This window comes from Mustela nigripes, chromosome 9 (genome assembly GCF_022355385.1).
Source record: "Mustela nigripes isolate SB6536 chromosome 9, MUSNIG.SB6536, whole genome shotgun sequence".
NCBI classification, from domain to species: Eukaryota; Metazoa; Chordata; class Mammalia; order Carnivora; family Mustelidae; genus Mustela; species Mustela nigripes.
The window spans coordinates 52031196-52044894 of NC_081565.1; positions in this window are offsets into that span (position 1 = coordinate 52031196).

Below are 13699 nucleotides of genomic sequence, written 5' to 3' on the forward strand. Positions count from 1 at the left end.
GACCTTACAAAACATAACAGCCACTCACTAAATAGCTGTTGAGTCAACTGGATTGGATACCAATGTGTTTTCTGTTTTAAGAGACATTATTAAAATAAAATTTCAAACTACCCCCCCGTCGAAGTAAAGGAATTAATTCCCGAGTAAGGAATTATCGCAGTATCGTTAGTGACAGGTCCCATGTGAGAGCTACAGAAGGGGCCTTCCATTCTCCAGGCAAGGTTTGGAGCTGGAAATCCTCTGAGCAACCTTAATTTTACTAGAAACATAACATGCCTACACGCGAACACGGCATGTTGTACCATTATTGCTCCCCCAATCCCAATTCACACACCTCCCCTGGCCAACACATGCAAGTCGATTTCTTCCAAGGGGGGGGGGCCTTGCAAAGGAAAATGAGTCAAGAAATTGCTTTTAGAAACTGAGGGAGATCCTGAAAATGTTGGGTCTGGACCACACACCATTGAGGTAGCAGTCAAAGGCAACAAAATCTGGACTAGCAATGTTATAAGTAGGGCCACTCTTCCTGACTTGTAATTCCAACTGCTGAGGTAACAGGCTTCATTTCTTCTATGTCATTAACACGGTATCCCGGGAAGCTGACACATTATTAGCCCCATTTTACCTATGCCCAAGTTGAGGGTCCGTGAAATGTGGAGGCTTGCCCCAACACTCAAAGGAATAGACCAAAGCCAGATTTCTCATTCTCCTTTTGAGAAATGCCATTCAGCATGAACACGTTTTGTCACCTAAATAGCAGCTCGTACTTGCATATCCTTCCGAGCAGGCTTTGGAGTCACTGATGACGATGATAATAACAATGATGAGGAGAAGGACAATGGGGACCATTTATTTTGACACACTACCTTTCAAGTACCAGATTATGATTGGATGCAATTTAATCTCCAAAGTGTCCCTGGAAGTTAGGGTGATAAGATTAACTCTGTTTTATTAATTAGGGGAAAAGGGCTCAGAGATGTTGATTACCTAGTCAAAAGTCACACATCTAAAAAAGAAAAAAAAAAATAGCCAGCCTCTGATTTGGACTGTGCCCTGCCTGTCCTTAGTAACTATTAGATTTCCCTGTACAGCCTATTTGGTTAGAAAGCCTAGGCTAGCTGTTTTCACGTCTTTCTCTCTTTACAGCTCAGACTTACTTTCTCCTTATTTCTCGCACCAGGCATTTCCACCTGCTAGCCCCATATAATATTTCTTGTGTGAAATTGACTAGTTCCAACACAGAGCTGACCATCTAGAACACTATGCACAAGCTGCAAAGGAGGGGGAAATGTAAGCTTCTCTCTGTCTCTGTCTCTGTCTCTCCCTCTCTTTCTCTCTTAATAATCCATTTGAGGCTCAGTGCTGTCCTTCCTCTGGCTTCTTGCTGATAGCATAGATGAGGGCCTCCAAGAGAGACCCATTTATTTACTTCAATGAGCCGCCTTGTAAATGATGCAGCTTTTATACAACACAGTCTTACCAAAGTTGGCTGTGAAAAAAACCCAGCAGAACATAGAAATGTATAGTCATGCCTCAACTGCTGGAAATGTTCATGAATCACTCTAGATAAGGATTCATTCTTTTTTGAAATAGTGTGGTTGCTCAGTAAAATCAGAAAAGTTGCGTTCTCCTCTCACATCTGAAACACACTAGCTGTGTAGCTTCAGGCAATTTACTTAATTCTACTAAACATACTTCCTTGTATATAAAATGGGGATAGTGCCAGTCTACTTTCTGCTCCTACGAGGATTAAAATTTACCTATTTTGGCAAGGAGTAGGTCCTCAACAAATATTGCTTTCTTTGGGGAAATATATGGACTATAAGTTGACTTTATCTCCAAAATGACAGGTTATATAAACCATGACCATTAACTCTTAGATTGTGTCTCAATACAGGGAAAGACTTAGAGCTTACTGATTAAGTAAGACTCTTGCACTAAGTTTACCCTTGTACTAAGCACTCCAGCCCAGCTGAGGGAACCAGCTTGGGTGGTTTACCACCTCTAAGCCCAAAGTGGTAAGGAGAGGGAACACAGAACTTAACTTTTAGGGCCTTGAAGGAGAATGTCACAGAGAGAGACCCACTAGGGAGGGGCAAAAACCTCAGCTGAAAGAACCGGGGGATAAATACCTCAAACCTTCTCTTCTTCCCTCCCTTCTATATCCTGTGAGAGTTTCCTATTAGACAAATCTAACAAGAAACAAACAAAAAAAACAAAAACAAAAAACAAGGCTTCCAGGGCGCAGAGCAGGGTGAAGAGTGGTGAGGGGTCTAGAAGCGCACAGACACCAGAGAGCTCGCCTTGTCTGGCCCATGAGCCCAACGGCCAAGCAACTTTAACTTCTTGTAGCAGCATTTTAATTTTCTTCTGGGTCTGGACTCACCACCATTCTAGAAGTCCTCCAAGTCCCAAGTATGGCGAGTGTGGGATAACAGGTGTGACTGTCATTTTATGCAGACTTACAGGCTAAATTGTGTTTTCAATCCTCACTCCATTTTCCTTCCTTTCTTTAATTTACTATGGCCTGCTCTCCATTTTATGGAGCTATTTTAAGCATACACAGGAGATCTTCTTGCCATACACAGGGAACAATCAATGTTCTCACTTAATAATTCATTCTTTCATTAAATGCCCTGAGTAATTAAATAAAACATTAATAAATTCCATGCTGATATTTGCTAAAGTTTTGTTTCTAGAGAGTTTTACCTGTTGGAGGATATGCTGGGACCGTGATTCTCTATGACGAAAAATGAAACAAGGAAAACTTTACAGCACAGAGTCACAAAGTCCTTGTTTCATCCTAAGAGTTACCAAATGCCTTCTAAGATATTTTGGAAAAAAAAAAAAAAAGATATTTTGCTTCCAGTACTGAGATAGCCCTAAGAAGTTTTAAAGGACCCGAGGTCCAGTCAGTGTCTCACATTGGGTCATGGCGGGCAGAATTCGACATGGGGCTTTCCCTGGCACCAAAGCCCTGCTCTTTCTGCTATTCTCTGTCCCTTTCATCTTTCTCACACTTCTGTGGGGAAGTAGGTGACATGGAAAAATATCCCTAACTCAGAGTTCTCCATATCTCACTGCGTGCATGTCTCTCTCTCTCTCTCTCTCTCTCTCTCTCGCTCTGTGTGTGTGTGTGTGTGTGTGTGTGTGTGTGTGTGCGCGTGCACGCACAAGAGAGAAAGAACCAAGTGTGGATTTCAGAGGCTTCGGAAACCACCTCCGAGGACTGTTCTGAATGGATGGGAATGAGGGAGAGGAGAAAACTGGCAGAAAGTAAGATCCGAGCTCACCTCATTCCCTTGAGCCTGCTTCCCCAGAAGAAGTTCAGGTAGCATTTTCCCATTAGCCCAAATGTTTCACTACATTCTCAAAAGAAGCCCACCCTTGCTGAAGACGGCTGCATCCTGGCCTTGCTATGAATCATTAGGAGACACAAATGCTCTTGAAAGGACTTTCACATTAGTACTGGGGTCACACTCCTTTCTAATAAATTGTTCCCCTGATGACCTCCCTGTTAGCACTTTCTGATTGTTTCACATCATCCTATAATATACTTCTTTGCTTTAACATTCATTTTCCAGAAGGTGTGGATTGATGCTAAATCTCCTGCAAGTCCTCTGAATGTTAGGATAGTCTCCTTTCCGAGAGAGAAAGCTCATTCCTGTACACATTCCCACTGATCCCAGACCCACACCCCAGACTTCTCCTCCTCCCTTTGAAACAATGGTCCTATCTATTGGTCCCTCTGGGGTCTCAGGAACCCCTGACTCACACCCCTCCCTCAGACCCACAGCGAATCAGCCATCAGGTCGTCTTGGCCATGTGCTATGGATGTGTTCCTCCTTTCTCCAATGATCACCATCATTTAAGCCCTAATCCTCTCTCCTCTGACACACACTCTGTGAAGGTTTCTAGAAAGACCGAACAAATGACCATTTTAGAAAGCTTCTCTTGACCACCTCTCCACTCCCTACCCATGTTCCACTGAGCCACTAGAGTTAACTTCGAAATATTTAGACTTGATCATTACCCTTGCTTAAGGTACTTCTTAAAGTCTGCCAGTTGTTTATGAGAATACTCCAAAGATGTTAACCCAATACGACGGGAGCCCTAGCTTCCTTTCCAGGTGCTCCCTCCAGCCTGCTGTGCATACTTTATTCATTCATGCCTCCCTGCCTTTGCCTACAGTGTGCTTTCTCCCAGCAACACTCATCACCCTGCATCACATGCCGCCTCCCGCGTTAGCGTTTATCCTGCTCTTCACCACGACATGAGGAAGCCTGGCTCAGTCAGCTGTGGCTAGGGGAGCAAAATCAACTTACCATACACATGGCCAGTAGGGAGCACTCATGTGTGGGAGGTAGGCATAAAAGTGTGACCCATTCTTCACCAGGCCCAAGTTATCTGTGATACTTCCTATGTTGCTGTAGGACCATGGAGAGGACAGGCCTATGTCCATGAGCTCGTGTGCCACACGGGACCCAGGCATACCAGGGACCTGTCTGCCAAGTAGGAGAGGCTGACGTGAGGACTCACTTTTCATATTGGTTAGCTAACATGCTTTCCTTGTCAGCCACAATCTACAGAGACGTGATCCTTTGCTCATTCTTTCTGGCTTTTGGTAATGCAACCTTAAATCATTATGCATGTGCCCAAAGGAAGGGACGGGGGGACACGGGGAACTGGTGGGCAACATCAGACAGGAGGCACCAAGAAATCGATGCCCTTCTTATAAAATTGCTCTCCTGTCTTCCTCCTTTCTTTACTGGAACCACCCACTGGAAAGGATGAGAGCCCAGAGTAGACTGGAATAGTTCCACTGTTGTTTACCTACAGAATGTTTTCCTCAAACGGGATTTTGGCAGCACCGTATGAATAAGTCAGATAGAAACACAGCTGGTGAGGGCAGAGCCCCAGAGCCTCTCCTGGCCTGTCCAAATCCCCCACCACGGTGGCCTGGGAAGCCCCCCGGGATGGAGCGCAGTTGGAAAACCCCTGGAGAAGACCAGCATCAGATAGGTTTGCCCACCAGAGAGGACTGACTGTCAACCGGATCAGAAGGCCCAGTCAGGAAGGGTGCAGAGTGTCCCATTACAAGCTCTGGTTGAGTTTGCTGTATTAGCTTTTCATCGAAGAGTTCTAACAAAACTGTTTTTCTTTTACCTTTGCAGGTCCCTTCCTTGAGACGAGAATATGGCTGCATCATTTGTGGCCTGCGTGTGTTGTGTCTGGTTCCCGTGGTTTGTTTTCTGGCTTTGAAAATGAAACCGTTCATGGCTCAGAGATGGAAAGCAGACCACGGTTTGTCAGCAAGGCCATTCGTCATGTCCCCCAGAGGGGGCTGTGAACTCCTGCAGCCTTGTGCTCTGCCAGCACGCAGACCACCCAGGTGGCGGAGCTCAGAAGGCCACCAGGCAGCACTGGGCATGAGGCTCCGCTGCCCAGCTGCCCTGAGGCCTCGGCCAGCTCCCAGCTTCCCCCCGGGGGACACAGGTCTGAAATAAGCCAGTGTGATGGTGCCTGGAGACTACCTTCCACTCAGCGGTCCAGGTCTGTGTGAGGTTGCATCGGAGGTGGGCCCAGGGTAAACGTGCGAGAAGGTCCAGAGTGAGCAGAGTTTCGCAGATCTACAGAGCAGAGCCCAGTGAGGAAATCACTTTACTGCTCTGTTAAAAGTTGTTTGGCTATGTTTAAGCTGAACTCTTTTGTTTTTTACTGTTCTGCAGAAAGCTAGTTGTAAAATGCTCTGACAGACAGTAATACAGCAAAGAACTTCTGTTAGCAAATGTCTGCACCTGCCAGGTCGGCGGGGACAGAAGGAGGCATGCTGAGGCCTCCTCGGAAAGACAAGTCCCTGAGGCAGCTGTCCCGGGCATGCCAGCAGCTCTCAGCCACTCTGTCAGACTCACCTGGGAACGGACTAAGGATGCAGCGGTCTGCAGGGGCCCACTCAGACCTCTGTGGAGGACAGCCAGTGATCTGCATTTATCACGAGTGTCCCAGGGGACCGTTATACAAACTTCTTTGAGAACCAGGGTACGGAGGCACGGCTGATGAGAGGACTCCATGTCTGTGAAATGTGTTTCATGGGAGCCCAGAAAGGTGCCCTTGTCTCCAAGGAAGCAGAGTCAGCCAAGGCGGCTTCCAGAGCTGACAGCAAGGCTGCAGAAGAAGATCCTGGTGGGGTTGTGTCAAGACAGCACAGAGTTCAAGGCTCCTGATTCCATACAAGACCGTTGCAAGTATGTCACCTCAACCTGGAAAAACAGCATGAGACAGAAGAGAACTAATTGTAAACAGACTAGGCGAGTGACAAGTTGAACTTCGAGCCTGTAGTGAAAACCCTGTTTACTCTGTGTTTGTTCATTTGCATACCCAGTGATGACTGAATCACACTGTAATTCTAATAAAGATGAAGCTGTATTAGAAAAAGCACGGAAATAGGTGCTTTCTCACTTTCTCCCATTTGAACTATTGAATGTCCTATCTCGTTTGGCTTAGGCGTACACATCCAATGTGCTGTACCATTCACCCAAGAGAGACCCCAGGTGCTCAGGACTTCCCTTGCAAACGACAGGGATACCAAGCCCAGAGCTGATCCTGACCCCAGAAGTGATCTGACCTTTCAGGCCTTCCCAGAACATGACATTCCAGAAGTAATCCCAGCCCTCCAGTCTTCCTCCGACTGATCTCTGCTCAAAAAAACCCTCAAACCAGGCCCGCGCTCCAGGGACTGGCTGGGTTACCAGTTGTCCCAGAACATTTGGCGCTTCGTCAGCTCCCACACTGGACAGTGACTCCTGAGTCAGATTTCCCAACTTCATGACTTCAGCATGTGTGGCCGAAGGGACTGGGCAGTCATGCTCTCCACAACATCTGGCATGCTCTGTCTCTTGGGTTTCATCTTGCAAATTTTCTAAGGAAAAAAAATCCTAATTATCTCATTTCTTTCCCACTGGGTACCATGGTGAGTTTCAGTAGGAGGAGGGGATGCTAGGGGGAAAAAAAAGAAAGAAAGAAAGAAAGAAAGAAAGAAAGAAAGAAAGAAAGCAAGCAAGCTTTCCCTTCTTCCTGTGCATGATCTGTCTTTGAAATCCAGTGATAAAGATGTATGTGGGAGAGAGGAGGGCTTTTGGGTGGAGGACGCATTCCAAGACCTACTGGCCCCAGCAGTCGGCCAGTCATATGTTACCCGCAGATGATTTATATGAATACAGTCAGTATTCCCCGGGCTGGGGGAGGGGGGAAGGGTGACCAGCACTCGCTGTGGCCAAATCTCCTTAGAAAAACAAAGGAGAAGGACAAATGACACTACTGCTGGAGGAGAAAAAAGAGGGTTTAGAGAGCAGGTAAATGATGAAATGGGGATTAAAAAAAGTAATCGCCAGAGGGAAGAACCAGGAGACAATTCTCTACCTCATAAGAATTAGTTTTTCTATTTTCCTGATCATCCCTCTTACTTTTAAAAGGAAAGATATTTTTCTTCGTTGAATTAATATCTGAGAAGTGCTTCGCTGCATCAGACATTTTGAGAACTGTTGAATTAGGAGTCTCTCTCCTTATGTTGGATTAGGAGTCTCTCTCCTTATGTTGGGATATACAACTCCTAGCCAATGTTTGAAATTCATTTACACTTGGTAAAGGCTCAGTCAGTAACTGGAAAAACAGTATGAATTTTTTTTTTTAATTACCTTCACTGGTGAGGGAAGTTCTTGCTTTGGGGACAAAAGGTAGGTTAAAGTGGAAGCCAATGATGGCTTCCTCCTCTCTTCATTTCTTATTTCCCTCCTTTTTCCTAAGAGAGTCATTTTTAAAGAAGATAAACACCACCAAGTTGCAAGCAGCGCTCCCACTCACATTTGAGATCATCATGGAGCCTTGGTCTCACTCATTCTTGCACAGTGTTTCACACATAGTGAAGACCAAAAAAGTGTCTTACATGGATACAGACAATGTCCCTGGTGGTCAGCTGATAACTCAGCATCAGTGCCACTTCTGCTACATTGTCCTCTGCATCACAGCGGAGGAGCCTGGACACACATTTCTCAGAAACCTTCCCCTGTATGTCTGGACGTTAGAATCTGCCCCTCAGAGGCATTGCCTAAAGTCTGGAAGCCAGAGCACTCCCTCGTGAGTTCCAGGCAGACGCATGGTCAGTCAGGAGATGTGGGGGTTTCTGGGAAAGCTCTAGAATATCACCTGCTCCAGAGCTGTAAGCCAGTGGAATTTCTGGACTTGAAATAGTGACTTCAGTACAAGCGTTTAAGAATTACCCACCCCATGACTGCAGGGAGCCCAGATCTGCACGGGTAGTTTCCCTGACCTTCCAAGAGTTTTATAATCCTCTAGTTCTCTGTATTAACACAATTACTGCTTATAATACCTAGAATTGCCGCTATCTCCCTGACCAAGCTCTGAAAAATGCAGTGAGACGTAGGAATGGGACTAGATTACTTAGGGCGGAAGTGTAAAAGAGGATAAGAAAACACAGAAGCCACCTCCTGCCTCCCCCTGCCCGTCACCACCCTCCAACTCCATGGGGCCACTCCCAGTCCAGGCTGGGTGGCTGGTAGACCACCTCCCATGCTCCTCAGAGTCAAATAAAAATGGCACCCTGGACTACAAGATACTCTTTTCCTAATTTAAATCAACAGCCCTTACTTTAAGTATCTTACTTTACAGATTTCAAACATTAATAGCACAACTTCTGGAATAAATTGATTCAGGGTTAAAAGGAACTATCTATGTCCAAAATTCACTCAGTGGAATATCCTGTACAAACAGAGTCACTCAAGGAGAAAAACAATGTTTGGGTCTCTTTAGTCTATCATTAACGTCAGCAAAATCTACTGCTCTCGAATACAGTCTTTGTACACACACACAAAATGGTGAGATCACTAAAGGGAGGGGCTGAGCACTGCCAGCATATACAGATGCTCAAAATTTTGTTAACCAAAAGAGATTTCAAAATCACAGAGAGAATTCCAAGAGATAGGGTTATCAGGACAAAATAATCTCTTAGATGCAGAAACAGCATTGAAACGTTTTAACTCTTCCGTGGAGGAGTTAAGAGCACCAAAGATCCTTCCAACACCTGAAGCCTCCTTGTTTACAGAATATGAATTTCTGGATCTCAAATAAAGAAAGGAATGTGAAGCTGTGTCTTTCTAGAACTGCTCCCACGCTCACCTAAGAAATACTTGACACCATAGAAACAATTTAACAGGCATGCCAGTCATAGCACCCAAATAAAGTTCCATTTTAACAAAGAGATTTATTTAATAACAAAATACCATTAAAACATCAATGTCAATAACAACACAGACAATATTTTGGGATTACCTTAGAGTACTGTTTCAAACTTTGTTTCTTCCTACTGCAGAACTTGGAAGGTCCAAGTATAAGCCCCTGAACTGGTGACTTTGTAACTTGCTTTGTAACTGGGAATGACCTTGGGAAAAATCACTTTACTTCCTTCAGTTGCCTTTCTTCAGCTATAAAACAGGAATAATGACATGTACCCCCGCCAACCACTAGGATTATTGTGAGGATAAAATGATAAGAACGTGAAAATGTCTTAGAAAATACAAATATTTTGGGGTGCCTGGGTGGCTCAGTCAGTGGAGGGACCGACTCTTGATTTCAGCTCAGGTCATGATCTCAGGGTCATGAGATCGAGTCTCTTTTCAGGCTCAGTGCAGAGTCTGCTTAAGATTTTCTCTCTCTCTCTCTCTCTCAAATAAATAAATAATAAGTAAAACCTGTTTCTAAAAAGAAGACAGGAATATCTTTGGCATAGAAACAATTACTAAAATCTTTCATTTCTGATTATGGTAACCCTATCTAATGGCTACCACTCTTTTAACGGCAAAATAAAAACTCTTAATAACCAATGCCCATGGCATGGATGTGGATAGTGACTTTATTCCACTGACTTATAAAGAGTAAATCTGCAACCACACAACGTGGCCACCACACATGCATACTTACAAATGGGAAAGCCCATAGCAAAGTCGGTATGGCAACAGCTGGCTGTTGAGTATGAGATTGGAGTGGACCATGTCCTCACTAATAAATGTCAGCTTGATTTGAATTACTTGCTAAAGCACAGCTTAGACAAAGCCAGAAAGGAAAACCAAAGCTTTCTTGATAAAATGGAATCCCAGAGCATAAATAAAAGATTCCGCCTGAGAAGAATGATTTATTATCTCTCACTCAAGAAAAGGATGCATAGTCCATTCTATGTGACCACATCTCTTAAGCTGTTTGCTACTGGCTTATAAAAAGCCCATGCATGTGTGTACATCAGCACACTCACACACATACACACACACACACACACACACACACACACACCCCACACACATACCCCACACAGACTTGTAAGCTCAACTAGAAGAAAAACTGGAGTTATACAATGGTTATTTGAAATGAAACTATGAAAGCTTATTCTTTTCAAGAATTTACACCTCTTTGCCCTAAAAAAAAAAGCAAATTACCCCACGACCAGGTCAGAAACACAAAAGTTTACATTGGCTAAAGAGAACTTGGGATTCAGACCACCAGAGGTTTACCAGTCCTTTGGCATTACAGCCAAGGCTGTCATAGAAGCAAAAAGCCTGAATGTCTAGAGCTTACAAAGGCATCGTACTAAGCATGAAGATGGGTGTGAATTTACTTTGCATCGAACTAGTTTGGACCACATATAATTCACTTTCTTATAAGCTGTTTGATTAGAAAAGCTGGAAATTATCATTTTACAACATTAAACCCTTCATCCTCCAATTTCTCCAAGCTTCCAGAGATATGACATACTGTGAGGAATATTTACACTTCTGTGAGGAAGACACCAAATAACTTTCCTACGAGCAGCCGTCTAGAAAAGAAAGGCCGCAATATATTTTTTCCTTTTTTTTTCAGTCGTATATGTCCCCTTTTTCCAACATAATTTAGGCAGTGATCCAACAACATCAGATTTTTGAGGGATTTTTTTTAAAGATTCTTATAGTTATGTATCACTGTTAAGATGTAACCAGCTCACCATGATTACCACTATTCTGTAATTAAGATGGATGGAACTATCGGGATAAAATAGTAGATCAGTGGAGAAGTCATTTGAGGCCCAGTGAGCAACTCTGTCTTCCACTTAAAAAAACTAATCAGTAAAAAGCCAATATTTCAGTTGTATTATGCAAACATAGCTGACAATTCACCACTTAAAACCCCAATTGTCCCCCGTGCAAGCCCACCTCGGGAACTCCACTGCACCGACAAGAACACAGATTCCTATTTTCTTAAGGGTCTGTATCAGTTAGAATGTTTGACCATCAGAGATATAAACAATGGAGAAAATGGGAAGGCTAGGCCCATCCTGACCCAGGTTCTGTTGCTCTGATATTCTCTCATTTGGCCCTCTGCCTGTGTTGGCTTGGTCTTCAAGCTGGTTTTCTTCATGATTGCAGCTTGGCTGTCTACAGCATTAAGGCTATATTTCCCTCATTCATGATCACCAAGCAAGAGACAAAAGCTCTCTCTTAACTGTGAAATAAAAATAATTCCCTCCAGTCTTATTTGGCCACCTTAAGTCCCATGGCCAACACTGGATCAAGAGTTGCCAGGGGACCATCAAATGTGAGTTTTCATAAGCCCTGGTTCCAAAGTACTGACCAGCAAAGGAGATGGGGTTGTTATCTCTGGCTTGGACTGAGACTCATCCCTGAAACCAAGGACTGAATGAACCTCCCTTGATTTATTGGGCCTCATTATATGTGGAGATTGAACAACTGAAGAAAATCAGGTATTTTTTAAGAAGGAAGGGAAAATGAATCCTAGAAAGTGATTAAAAATGTCCATCTTAGAACCCAAAGCGCTTACTAGGAAAAGTGGTAAGAAGAATTTTGCCACTTATGGTGTATCTCGAATTTATGTGGGGTGGTGGTCCACCATTAGTAGGAAAGGATGTTTCTATTTATAACTGGGTATGCTTCCACCTGGCGCCAGGAAAACAGATTCTAATTTCCTTAAGAGAGAGGGTTGCAAGTAAGTTTAAGTAGCCTAAGGGAACTTTATCAGAGCTTATTATAAGAGCTGTAAAATCTATAGAAACAAAGACATTACTCGTATCTGCCAAAGCAGATGCAGTAGCTACTGATTCAGAACACCAAGAGGTCAAATGGAGAATATAGCAAAATCATAGCAAAAAAGCTCAAATGTTTTCAAGAAGACAAAGTCACCCCTGCTAGAGGAAAGAAGGATACTGGGGTGGCTTTGGGAGTCAGTATTTCTATTAGATAGAGTCCCTAGCCAAAGATGTGAAGATAACAGCTCAGAACACTTGTTGAGCCCTGCTTTCTCGCTCAGGTGGGGAACAATGTTTCCCATAAAGGAAGATCTTCTGAGAACTCCCAGAAGGTGAACAGATTAGATTTCCTAACTTGCTGCACCACCATAGGAAGTTAAAAAAGGAGGAGACCTAGTAGCGTTCCTCTTAGGTAGATCAAGCCTGACCTTGGGTAGATCAACAAGTCATGGCCTTTTCACCTGCACGTGCTTCAGTATTCTATTTTGGAGCTAGAGAAAAGGAGATAGGAAGCAATTAAGGAGCTTAAAAAAATCAAAGAAAACCATAGGCAAACCAAATTCTTAAGACTGGAATATACTAGGTACCAACATAAACACCATATACACACACACACACGCGCGCGCGCCTGAAAGTTTCTTATCATTAAGACCAAAGTACCTGCCAGGCTGAAATCATCTTGAATTAGGTGGAAATGATAGAACTTCCCAGGAGATTACTACCCACAACATACTCCAGTGAAGAAGTCCCCTTCACAATGATAAAGGGCTGTGTATTATAGAACAAGATTCGAGCAACCTTGATAGTCTAAAATGCTGAGGAAAAAAGACCCAGCAAAGATTAGGAGTGAATGCAAAGTCCATTATTTCCACTGAAAGAATCAACGGCAGCAACAGAGGGTTACCTGCTTAATAGCTATGAGTTTTGATCGGGTCTGTGAGTTGACCACAAGTTTAATATGTGATCATTAGTGTAATGTAACTTTTTAAAAAATCAATATAATATTTAGATCATGGAAAGTGATAACTTCATGATTTTCTAATTGGATCAGACCAAGTCGGGGATTCTGGATAACTGTGGGAAGTTAATGCTGATACTGACAAAGTAAGGCACGTTTAGAGGCGGGTGCCTGAGACAGTGAAGGCTCGGGTAACTATGTTGTAAATATAAGAGAGAGGCCATGCTATGGAGTTAGAAATAGAGTCAATCTCTGTTATCCAGAGAACAAAGGCAGTAGACCAGAGTCATCTGTAAGAACAAGGGGACAAAATTAACTGCCCTATATCACATGCAAGGGAAGCAGTAGGAGACACCCTGGAGCCAGTGTGCCTGGGTTTAAATGCCTGGGTTTATATCTGCCTCATACTGACTGCAACCTTCAGCGGGTTGATGAAACCCTCTGTGCCTCAGTTTCCTCATCTGGAAACAGGAGTATAAGAGTCTTATGGCATAGGAATCTCAGGAGGAATACATGCATTATAAGTAAAGTGCCTAACACTATACCTGGCAAATCATAAGCACTATGTAAGTCTCTGCTATTAACACAAAGAGCCAGCTTTTTTCATGAACAGAGATACAATGTGTATTGGTTGGCTAAGGCAATTATAGCAAAATACC